Here is a 9,690-nt window from a genome sequence, read left to right as displayed (position 1 = left end):
ATATTTATTCCAAAACATCTGCACTGGTTGTTATCAGTGTGTTTCTAGGCTAAGTTCCATGTGATGGTTTTGACCTACAAAGCCTTCAACAGTCTGTAGCCTGAATATCTTAGGGAGCATCTAATCTGTAAGACAGTCTTCCCCAACATGTGGCCTTCCAGATGTTTCAGACTGCAGCTCTCAGCAGCACTGGTCAACATAACCAATGGTGAAGGATGAATTATAATCTAATGGCCTTTGGAAGGCTGTACGTGGAGGGCAACAGAATGGAGAAAACTACCTTATTAGTCCCTCCTCCTCTTGTATACAATCTTCCTTAATATACCTTTTCTTGCAAAGCAATTTCCCTTATTTTTGGTATGCCATTTTTACTAATACATGCATTTGAATGCACACTTTACCCCAGTACATTCATTTCTGTACCCATTACTTAGCTGGAGAACTGCTTTGCAAAATTCGGAGAAGTGCCAAATTTTGAAGGGTGCTTGTGTTTCAGTTCTAATTTTGGAAGGTGAAAATTGGGTTGATTCACCTTTAAATGTGAACTGAATGGGAATCCCTCGCTCAAATCCCTACCTACATTATACCTGAGCAATAAGTATACTCTGCCTCCCTTTAAACAATAACCAAACCACAGTTACAAATACTAACTTACCACAGAGCCATAACAGGCAATGCGTAAGAATTAGCATCACTTTTGAGTACCCTTTCTCTTCATGTGCAGTACTGTAGTTCCAAATCTAGATAGAGTCTTCAGCTAGCTATGATTTTGTCCAGTACATTGATCCAAATGATAAGAGGTAGATAAAGCAGCTGCAGAGATTACAAAAAGCTCTAAAAGTGGTCTGACATCATCGTACATCTGGTGACTATTATGTTGTTATACCAAACTTTGACCTCTTCTTTGGGTATAGATCTATATTCTGAAGAGAGATGTGGCAGGAAGCTCAGAGAATGTGTGGACGTTTACAACCAAGGAAAATGCATGGCACTTTTAAGAAATACTTTAGAAAGCGCATGTATGTAGGAATAATGTAGAAAGTATCTTGGCCATGTATGATCTTGGGCAAATAGAGAACAATAACTCACTTCATAACTAATGGAATATTATTGCAGCCAAACCGGAAAAGATATAAAACGCAGCTGCCTTGGCCACTGCAATGTGTAGAAGAACATCAGCAACAAGAACAAGGAAAAAAGCTGTGGATTATAGCTGAAGAAAAGTTGGAAGCTCGTGTACACTCTAGCAGGTCTAAAGTTGTGATGTCATACCTGGAGAAGAAGAAGAAGAAGAAGAGTTTGGATTTGATATCCCGCCTTTCACTCCCTTTAAGGAGTCTCAAAGCGGCTAACATTCTCCTTTCCCTTCCTCCCCCACAACAAACACTCTGTGAGGTGAGTGGGGCTGAGAGACTTCAGAGAAGCATGACTGGCCCAAGGTCACCCAGCAGCTGCATGTGGAGGAGCGGAGACGCGAACCCGGTTCCCCAGATTAGGAGAGTACCACTCTTAACCACTATACCACACTGGCTCTCTGACTGGAGTCAGTTACGGTACTCATTTGACTGCATTAGCTGCCCAACACCCTATAAAAATTAGATACTATAACTAGTGATGAGTAAAGAATTGTTCCCACCAAGCAGAGCTTTTTTTTTTTAAGGCTAATAGCTTGGGGTTAGATCCCCCCCCCCAGTTTCTCATTTATTCACTTAAACTCAGTTCTCCACATTTCTGCATCAGTTTCTAATTGTTTATTTTCAAAAGTTCACACGCAAACTCATAAATTACCATTTAAGCATGCGTTCCTCCTAAGGCTCACGTATACATATGTGATTTCTCCTAAGGCAATGCATCTTTGTATGTTATTTTAATACACACTTCCTACCAATATACCCCTTTCTGTACACTTCATTTGGCTGAAGAAAGGCACATCTGCAGGCTGCCTTTGCATATTCAGGGGATAAGTCCTTCCAGAACAGAAAATAATTGGGGGAATTTTAACTCAAATGTGCTAGGCCAGTGATGGGGAACCTTCTCAGCTTGAGGGCCACATTCTCTTCTGGGCAACCTTCCTGGCATTGTTGACCATTGGTGAGCAGGACCAGAGGCAAAAGTGAACTAGGCAATGAATGTAAACATTTAACTTTGTACAGTAGGCTAGTTTCTACATAGACCCATCCAGATAAGCACGAGGCAATTTTACACATTCCAAGAAGGCAAAAACACTCAAAGTGGATCAGTGCCAGTGAGGGGTGCCTGGGGAGGATGTGTGGCCTAGAGAGAATCCCAAGGATGAGGCAGAAAGGCCTGGGGAAGGGACTGTATTTGGTTCCCCACCATTGTGCTAGGGCAACTGATTTCCATGGTGACCCTGGCTCTATTCTTCCAGAAGACATGCTACTGTCACTCCAGGATTGCTGCTCCAAAACAGCATGCTAACCAAACGATGTGGAAGCCAAGCATGGGTAATGCTTTAATCATTTAGTCCACATAGTGGCATGCCCTCATAAGGTACTTGGCAAACAACAGAGATGAGTCTATTTACTGGAATTAAAGTTTTATTGAAATAATATAATAAAACAGCAGCTTCATTTGTTCACTATGAAAGGCTTCCCAGAAAAGAGGTGGGGAGAGAAGGAGGGGTGAGTTGCAGGATGACTTCTGGCTTCACAGGAGATGGAGGAAAGGGAATATGTTGCAGTGCAGCTCAATGAAGGAAGGGGAAAGAGCTTTAAAGTGGAAAAGAGAAGCATAGTATTACTTTTTTAAGGGTCTGTCTGAACACTTGTGAAAGGGGTGATGATTCAGCTGGGAGCTCGCAAGTGTAGGAAGAGGGAGGAGAGACTGAGGGAGAAGGAGAGGCAGGAATGGAGAAGGGGGTGGAGGCATTCAGAAACTGGGGAAGGAGAAAGGAATCCTTTGGAGAACAAGAAGCAATTCTGGGAATTGTGGTGTGCTAAACTATTTATATCTTCAAAACACTTACAAGAGAATAGGATGGTTCTGGGAAGGTGACAAAGTTAGAGGGGCTGCATGTAACAGCAACTGCATAGAGAGAGATGTATGGGGAACCGGGCTCTACCAGAGGACTATAGTTTGTATATATACTGGGTTATAACCAGACTAGGGCAATTCCAAACTGTCACTATTTTTGAGTGGGACTCAGTCACAAAGTGGCAGATTCAGATTACAGTTTAATGGGACAATTACAGTTTAATGGGAGATCTTGCACAACAAATCTGCTTCCCCCAAAGATCAGACTTTTTGTAATAAAGGAAGTGATGGGCAATTGCATTGCTGGACCCATCATCATCTAACATTTCCATAAACAAATCAGGATGAATGCTCACTAATAGCCAAGGTGATCTAACCTTCCAACAAACTAATCAGGGTAAATGCTCAATAAACAGGTCATCTGGAAGCACCTTAAGCTGGTTGGTGTTAGTTCCCATTGAAATCCCTGGGACTTAAGTCATGAATATCCCACCAGTGGCAGACCTTGGGGTCTCACATTTCAGTGGCGCCCTGTGCGATTGCAACATTCAGCATCCCCTGTCTCTCATTCTCCATTCTAAATAGTAGTTGTGGCGTCCCTTGCAGGGCCCTTGAGGCTCTGCGCCCAGTGTAACAGAATTGGTTAAAGGTAAAGGTAAAGGTACCCCTGCCCGTACGGGCCAGTCTTGACAGACTCTGGGGTTGTGCGCCCATCTCACTCAAGAGGCCGGGGGCCAGCGCTGTCCGAAGACACTTCCGGGTCACGTGGCCAGCGTGACATCGCTGCTCTGGCGAGCCAGAGCCGCACACGGAAACACCGTTTACCTTCCCGCTGGTAAGCGGTCCCTATTTATCTACTTGCACCCGGAGGTGCTTTCGAACTGCTAGGTTGGCAGGCGCTGGGACCGAACGACGGGAGCGCACCCCGCCGCAGGGATTCGAACCGCCGACCTTTCGATCGGCAAGCCCTAGGCGCTGAGGTTTTTACCCACAGCGCCACCTGCATCCCCAACAGAATTGGTTACACTCGCCTAAATCCACCTCTGACCCCACTGATTTGAATGGAACCTACATTCAACTAACTTACTCTCAAAACAAGTCACTGGCCTTAAACCAGGAAGACATTCTTAGTGACATTAAAGTCCACTGGCATAAACATACAGGATTCGACATATATTGCAACAAAGAATATATGCAGAAAGTAGAAGAGTCACAATCTGCTTCTACTACATCTTCCAATTGGGGTGAAAATCTAAGGCAAAGGGATTTATGATGTCATGCCTTTGTGCCAAACTTTACTACAAAAATACAGCATGCAAAGCATACCTTTGCTTTACCAGTTGAACGCATAATTCTTTCAAAGGAACCACCACCCTGTGATCACAGGAAGCTCTCTGCCTAAATATCACTGAACATGCAGACATGATGCTTTAAATATTTAGCTCAAATTGTACAAAGCTCTTAAAAAAGAAGTACTGAAGGAAGAAGAATAATAATAAAAAAAATCTCAGGTTTCACTTCTATTTTTCTTCCCATGAAACTTTACACATCGGTCATAAATTGTATATCCACTGCATTCTTTTATCTTCTTTTTCTATAGCCAGTCAAAATAAGCAAACGTTTTAATTATGAAAGCTGCAAGCAACCCAATCATCTCCTGATGGAGAAAGAAAAGCAAGTGACATTTGTATAATTATATGAAATGTGCTATGATCATGGCTGGATCACAGCCGAAACCCGAAACTGATTGCCCCCAATGTGGGTTGAGTGGAATGTGAAAGACTGTGTGTGTTATAATTTCAATGCATGCAAAAAGCTTAAAATGATTCCTAGGCAAATGGCAAAAAGGTAAATTCTTTCAAAATAAATTATTGTTCAGTGTTTCCACATCTGTACCAATTAAGAAAGTGAGAGAGTTCCCTATCCACTAAATAAAATCCCATGCTGTTTGCATGGAAATGTGTGTAAACAGCAGATCCCCAGAATGGGTATGAGCCGCTGGATTGGTGGTCTAAGTGGAATATTCAGCCAGTCTACATCCATCAGCAAAGGCAATTTGCCAGTAACATTTCTGAACACAAGATTCAATCTAGTATAAAGCAGAAGGAAATAAACTTTCTCCATATTCATTTTTTAAAAAAAGATGAAGAAAATAACAGTATAAAAATATGGTGCAAAAATATTTTTAACAATAATTAAAAGAATTGGGCTACAACCTTTGTCCACTTACCTGGGTATAAGCTCCATAAATCCCAATGGGCCTTTCTTCTGTGTATACATGTACAGCATTGCACTGTTAGACACAAGTAGAATATGGTACATGAAAATAGCTACATGTTTTATCTCTGATTTTTTTTATTAAAAAAAATACACCTAGACCACTGGAAAATGACTGATTATCAGTGTTTCACTTAATTTCCTCAGTAAATGAGGGTGTAACAGAATGCCATAGGGTAGGATGAATCAGTTATATATTGTACATGGTTTGGTGTGGTCAGCTTGCTATTTTGCTGGTAAGAGATCATCTGAAAACCTCACCAAATCAAAAATCATATTTCTTTTCAAATTTAATTCTGTTATAATCTGTGACGCCCTTATATTAAAATGGCATCATATTAGGCAAAAACCTGGACACAAGACATTTTTAGCTCAATCTGAAGTTTTCATTGGCAGAATTCCCCCTAATTTCAGGACTCAAAACTATTCTTGTAAAGTCAACTGCAGACAAACATATATCCTGCTGGCATAGTGGAGCGATCTGAAAATGTGTTTAATTCACTCTTAGATATTCTCCAGGACAAGAAAAGGTATGTTACATTCACATATAATGGGTGAAAAACCTCTTAAATTAATTCACTCAGTTGTTAAAATTAATAGATTTCAAACTGTAAGATTATATTTTTAGATCATGGTGATTTTGTCAAGTTTTTCAAGGGCAGCATGCTTGATTTCCTTTGTACTTGAGGCATATTTGTAATATTTGTGTTACTTACAGATCTTCAAGGAAAGTAGATGTTGTTGCTGCTGTTGTTACTACACACTTATAAACCACTTAAACTTTTCTAAGTAGTGTACATGTATGAGAAGATAAGAGGGTCCTGGCTGTGTCTCTCCAGCCTCTCAGAAGTCAAGGACTACAAAATAAGGCTAGGACTCTGTAACCAACCAGCTAGCCAACCAACCAACCAACCAGGCCCTCCTGGTAGATGGAGCCTACCACACACCAGATCTGGTCAGCCTACATGAAGCTCTAGCTCTCTGCAGTGACAACACCTTTGGAGTCTGTCCTAGTAGGATCTCTTGGAGCTGTCCAAGGTACCATATGTTCTCTGACGGACTGTCACATTTGTTTGGACCAACCTGCTTCTCCAGTGAGCTTCACAACTGAATGTTCTTCTCTCTCTCTCTCTCTCTCTCTCTCTCTCTCTCTCTCACACACACACACACACACACCCTGCTTCTTCTCAGTAGAAGGGAATTGTCACTTTCCATGAACTTCCATAGGTCTCTTGTTCAACAGCACAAGAGATTTCCCGCCATCTCCTAACCACCATCTCCCACTGAGAAACTTCATCCAACCGTTATGGCCTGTGAAGCAGTGACCTGCCTAAGAGTGTTAAATATTCCCATCAGAGTTCTGTGAACAGGACTTTCCTACAGGTTGTCCTGAGGCAATTCTACCCAGCCAGAGCCTTGGACTTGGCAAAAGAGTATGAATAGCCTAGTGCTGTGTTACCATGGGAACTAATTGTTAGATCATTTTTCTTAAGTTGTCTGAATGGCTAGGAAATGCCTGAAAGGGGACAAATGCCAGGCGTTCTTCCACCACAGCAAAGAAAATCTCTGTGTGAAAAGAGACTGAAAGAGACAGAACTGAGCATGGCCTCAGTAAGTTTATGAGGCCAATGAAAATTGGAGGTGCCATATACTTTGATGTTTAAGCTAAGCTTTCCCCTCTGTGCCAATTATAATAAATAAGCATAAGTATTGCCAAATATCAACAATCCTCCAGTGACCTCCTGCCACAAAGGGCACCAAACCTGGGTAAGCAGAATGCCCCAGGTAGGAGTGTGCATTGCCTCTGTGTGTACCCTGAAAAAGGAGATGAATATGGTTAATTTTGGACAGACTTTCACATTTCTAGGTCAGTCCACACCATTGACAAGGTGTGTTGAAGTGCATCAGGAAGTCTCCAACTTTCCAGTCAGTCCACCCCCCCAAAAAAATAAATAAATTAAATGGTATGTATAATCTCCCCACTTCTTTTATGAAAAATAAAACCAAGCTGACTAGGAAAGGAGGGAGATAAAGAGGTGATGAGATTTTCTGACTGGCAGGTTTGCCTTTTAATCTCAGGTTTAATCACAGGTTTACCTTTTAATGCACACTCTCTCTTTTGTCATAACTCTACTCTAAATTTCTACCAGGTTTTACAATCCCAGTACAAGATTTTAAAATTTGGGATTGCACTCTTGCGTTGTTATGCTCATAAATGTTCATTTGATCAATGAGCTGTACATGAATGCAACTCTGCAATCATGACTGCACAGGTTTATTGCCAAGCATCACCAGTTCATCTCTGGGGCTCATGCTCACAAGGGCATATCCCATTTATTTCAATATTGGTGACAGCTCAGTGTTCCCTGAAGTGAAACTGGCAAGCTCCCTTGCTGAGGTAAGGCCTTAGGACTTTACTGTTAAAAGTTTGAATCTGCATAAGCTTCAGTGATTTCATTGAGTATAAGAATGCATGAGTCAGAATTGTAGTCAGAGGGTGTCAGGCAGTAGCAAGATTAATAGCCATTAATAGGGATTGGGAAGAAATTATTTTCAGGTAGTATTTCAAGATAAACCCAAATACACACTTCCTGAAACAACATTAGACCCAAAATGCAGCCATCTTTTGAAATTTGCACTTCTATGAATGTTACTGTGTAATTCTCCAGCCACGTAACGCATACAAAAATGAATATACATGGGTAAAGTCTGCATAAATGACTCAGAAGCTTCAACTGGTCCAAAATGAAGCAGCAAGACTACTGGCTGAAGTGCCACTTAGATCACATATAATCTGTGTTTTAAAACAGCTGCATTAGGAGCCAGTTCTTTTCCAGGTCCAACTAAAGGTGCTCACATTGGTGTTTAAAGCTAGAGTAGGCTTGAAACAGGGGAGGGTCACCTGCCTCATCAAGTCCAGATGCTGCAATCAGCATGCAAAGTACAAAAACGCAGCAGAGCTAAGGTGCAGGGTCTGCTCAACTGACTGTGTTAATGGACCTCAACTTAGATGTCCTAGGAGCTCTGCAGGACTGTGCTTTGGTTTGGACACGTAGATTGGCCCAGGGCTGGTGACCTGATGTTCTGACTTGCCACTGGGTAGGCCAAGGGTTCAGGACAGGCCCTCACATTAAGTTGGGTGGTATAAACTAACCTAAGCAATTACTGGCATTCCAGAAGGACAGAAAATGTAATTTATTTAATTCTATTTCTGCACTGTGGGGAGAGTGCGCTTTTTGGATTTTCTTTCAGAGCTTTTAAGATGTCCTGGGTCATTTCTGCATACTGTATATTAATTGCCTGTACCTTTATTGTTGAATTTTAGTTCATTTGGAACACGTTTTGGCTGTATCTGTTCTATACCTCTATCCTACCACTTTAAACAGTCATAGCTTCTCCTAAAGAATCCTGGGAATTGTAGTTTAAGGGTGCCAATAGTTGCTAGGAGACTGCTATCCCCCTCACAGAGCTACAGTTCCCAGAGTTCCCTAGGAAAAGAGGTTGACTGTTAAACCAATCATGGAGGCTCACATTTGCTATGTCTCCATTTTAAATATCCTGAATTCTTACTTTGCCAACCATGGTGAGCCGCTCTTTTTAGAAACTGCCTTAAAACCTTAATAATGACATCTTGACATGGATTGTGAACCAAAGCTGTTTTGAAACTGAACCGCCACCTCCCCAGTCACTTCCGCCTCTTTAAAGAAGGATGTAAATAGGAGCAATTTTGAACATCACATCTCCTTTAAAGCTTTTGATCATGAAGTTAGCTTGAGTGACTCACAGTACAAAATCCCTTGAAATTGAAGATAGATGGTTGAATGGTGTATCTAAGCATGACCCAAACAAGAATACTGTAAAGAAAAGAAAATCACTTCGTGTGATGGGGAGAGTAGTGTTGAATTGTTCAAATGCTTTTGGGATCAACTGTGCAATCCTGTGCATATTTACCGTACTTGGAAGCAGGTCTCCCTGTGTTCAATCAGGGCTTACGTCCTGATAAGTGTGTTTAAGATTACAGCCTGAATTACCAATTTATTTAGCTTCTCTATAGGGCATCTCTTTAAAAATATTCTTTCAATTGTTGTGTTGAAAGAATTCCTATTCAAAACATAAAGGTTTTCTGGGTAGACAGAATAAACGTATGCATGATTTTAGAGGGATGTAGATCATCTAAACAAGATTCTCTTTTTACTGCGAAAAGGAAATGTGTGTGAGAGAAAGAGAAAGTGCCTTCTATAGCACAGGAAATGAAAGCAGTGAGCTTTCAACAGAAGACCTCTGATAGCTTCTTATAATTGCTTTTTTGCTATTGCTTCTTTTATCAGCAGTTTCAAAGGACATCAAAATACATGTATTTTGCACAATAGTACCAACAATTAAGCCACAGGATACCGAAAGGTGATTGGCTTGTCATCT

General features: G+C 41.3%; 1 long non-coding RNA gene across 2 annotated transcripts; it reads right to left on the bottom strand.

The window, feature by feature from the left end:
- Window positions 1–2,540: 2,540 nt before the first annotated feature.
- On the bottom strand, window positions 2,541–6,678 carry LOC309542311. Of its 2 annotated transcripts, none has more exons than XR_014224185.1 (3): window positions 6,448–6,678; window positions 5,225–5,287; window positions 2,541–2,729 (listed from the first exon to the last, which is right to left on the bottom strand). It is a non-coding gene; the product is annotated as an uncharacterized lncRNA (long non-coding RNA). The 2 variants fall into 2 exon arrangements; XR_014224186.1 differs by lacking the exon at window positions 6,448–6,678 and adding an exon at window positions 5,988–6,402.
- Window positions 6,679–9,690: the final 3,012 nt, after the last annotated feature.

The sequence above is a fragment of the Podarcis vaucheri genome, assembly GCF_965113315.1.
Source record: "Podarcis vaucheri genome assembly, chromosome: 10".
NCBI lineage: Eukaryota > Metazoa > Chordata > Lepidosauria > Squamata > Lacertidae > Podarcis > Podarcis vaucheri.
This window is presented reverse-complemented; position numbering and strand designations above follow the sequence as displayed.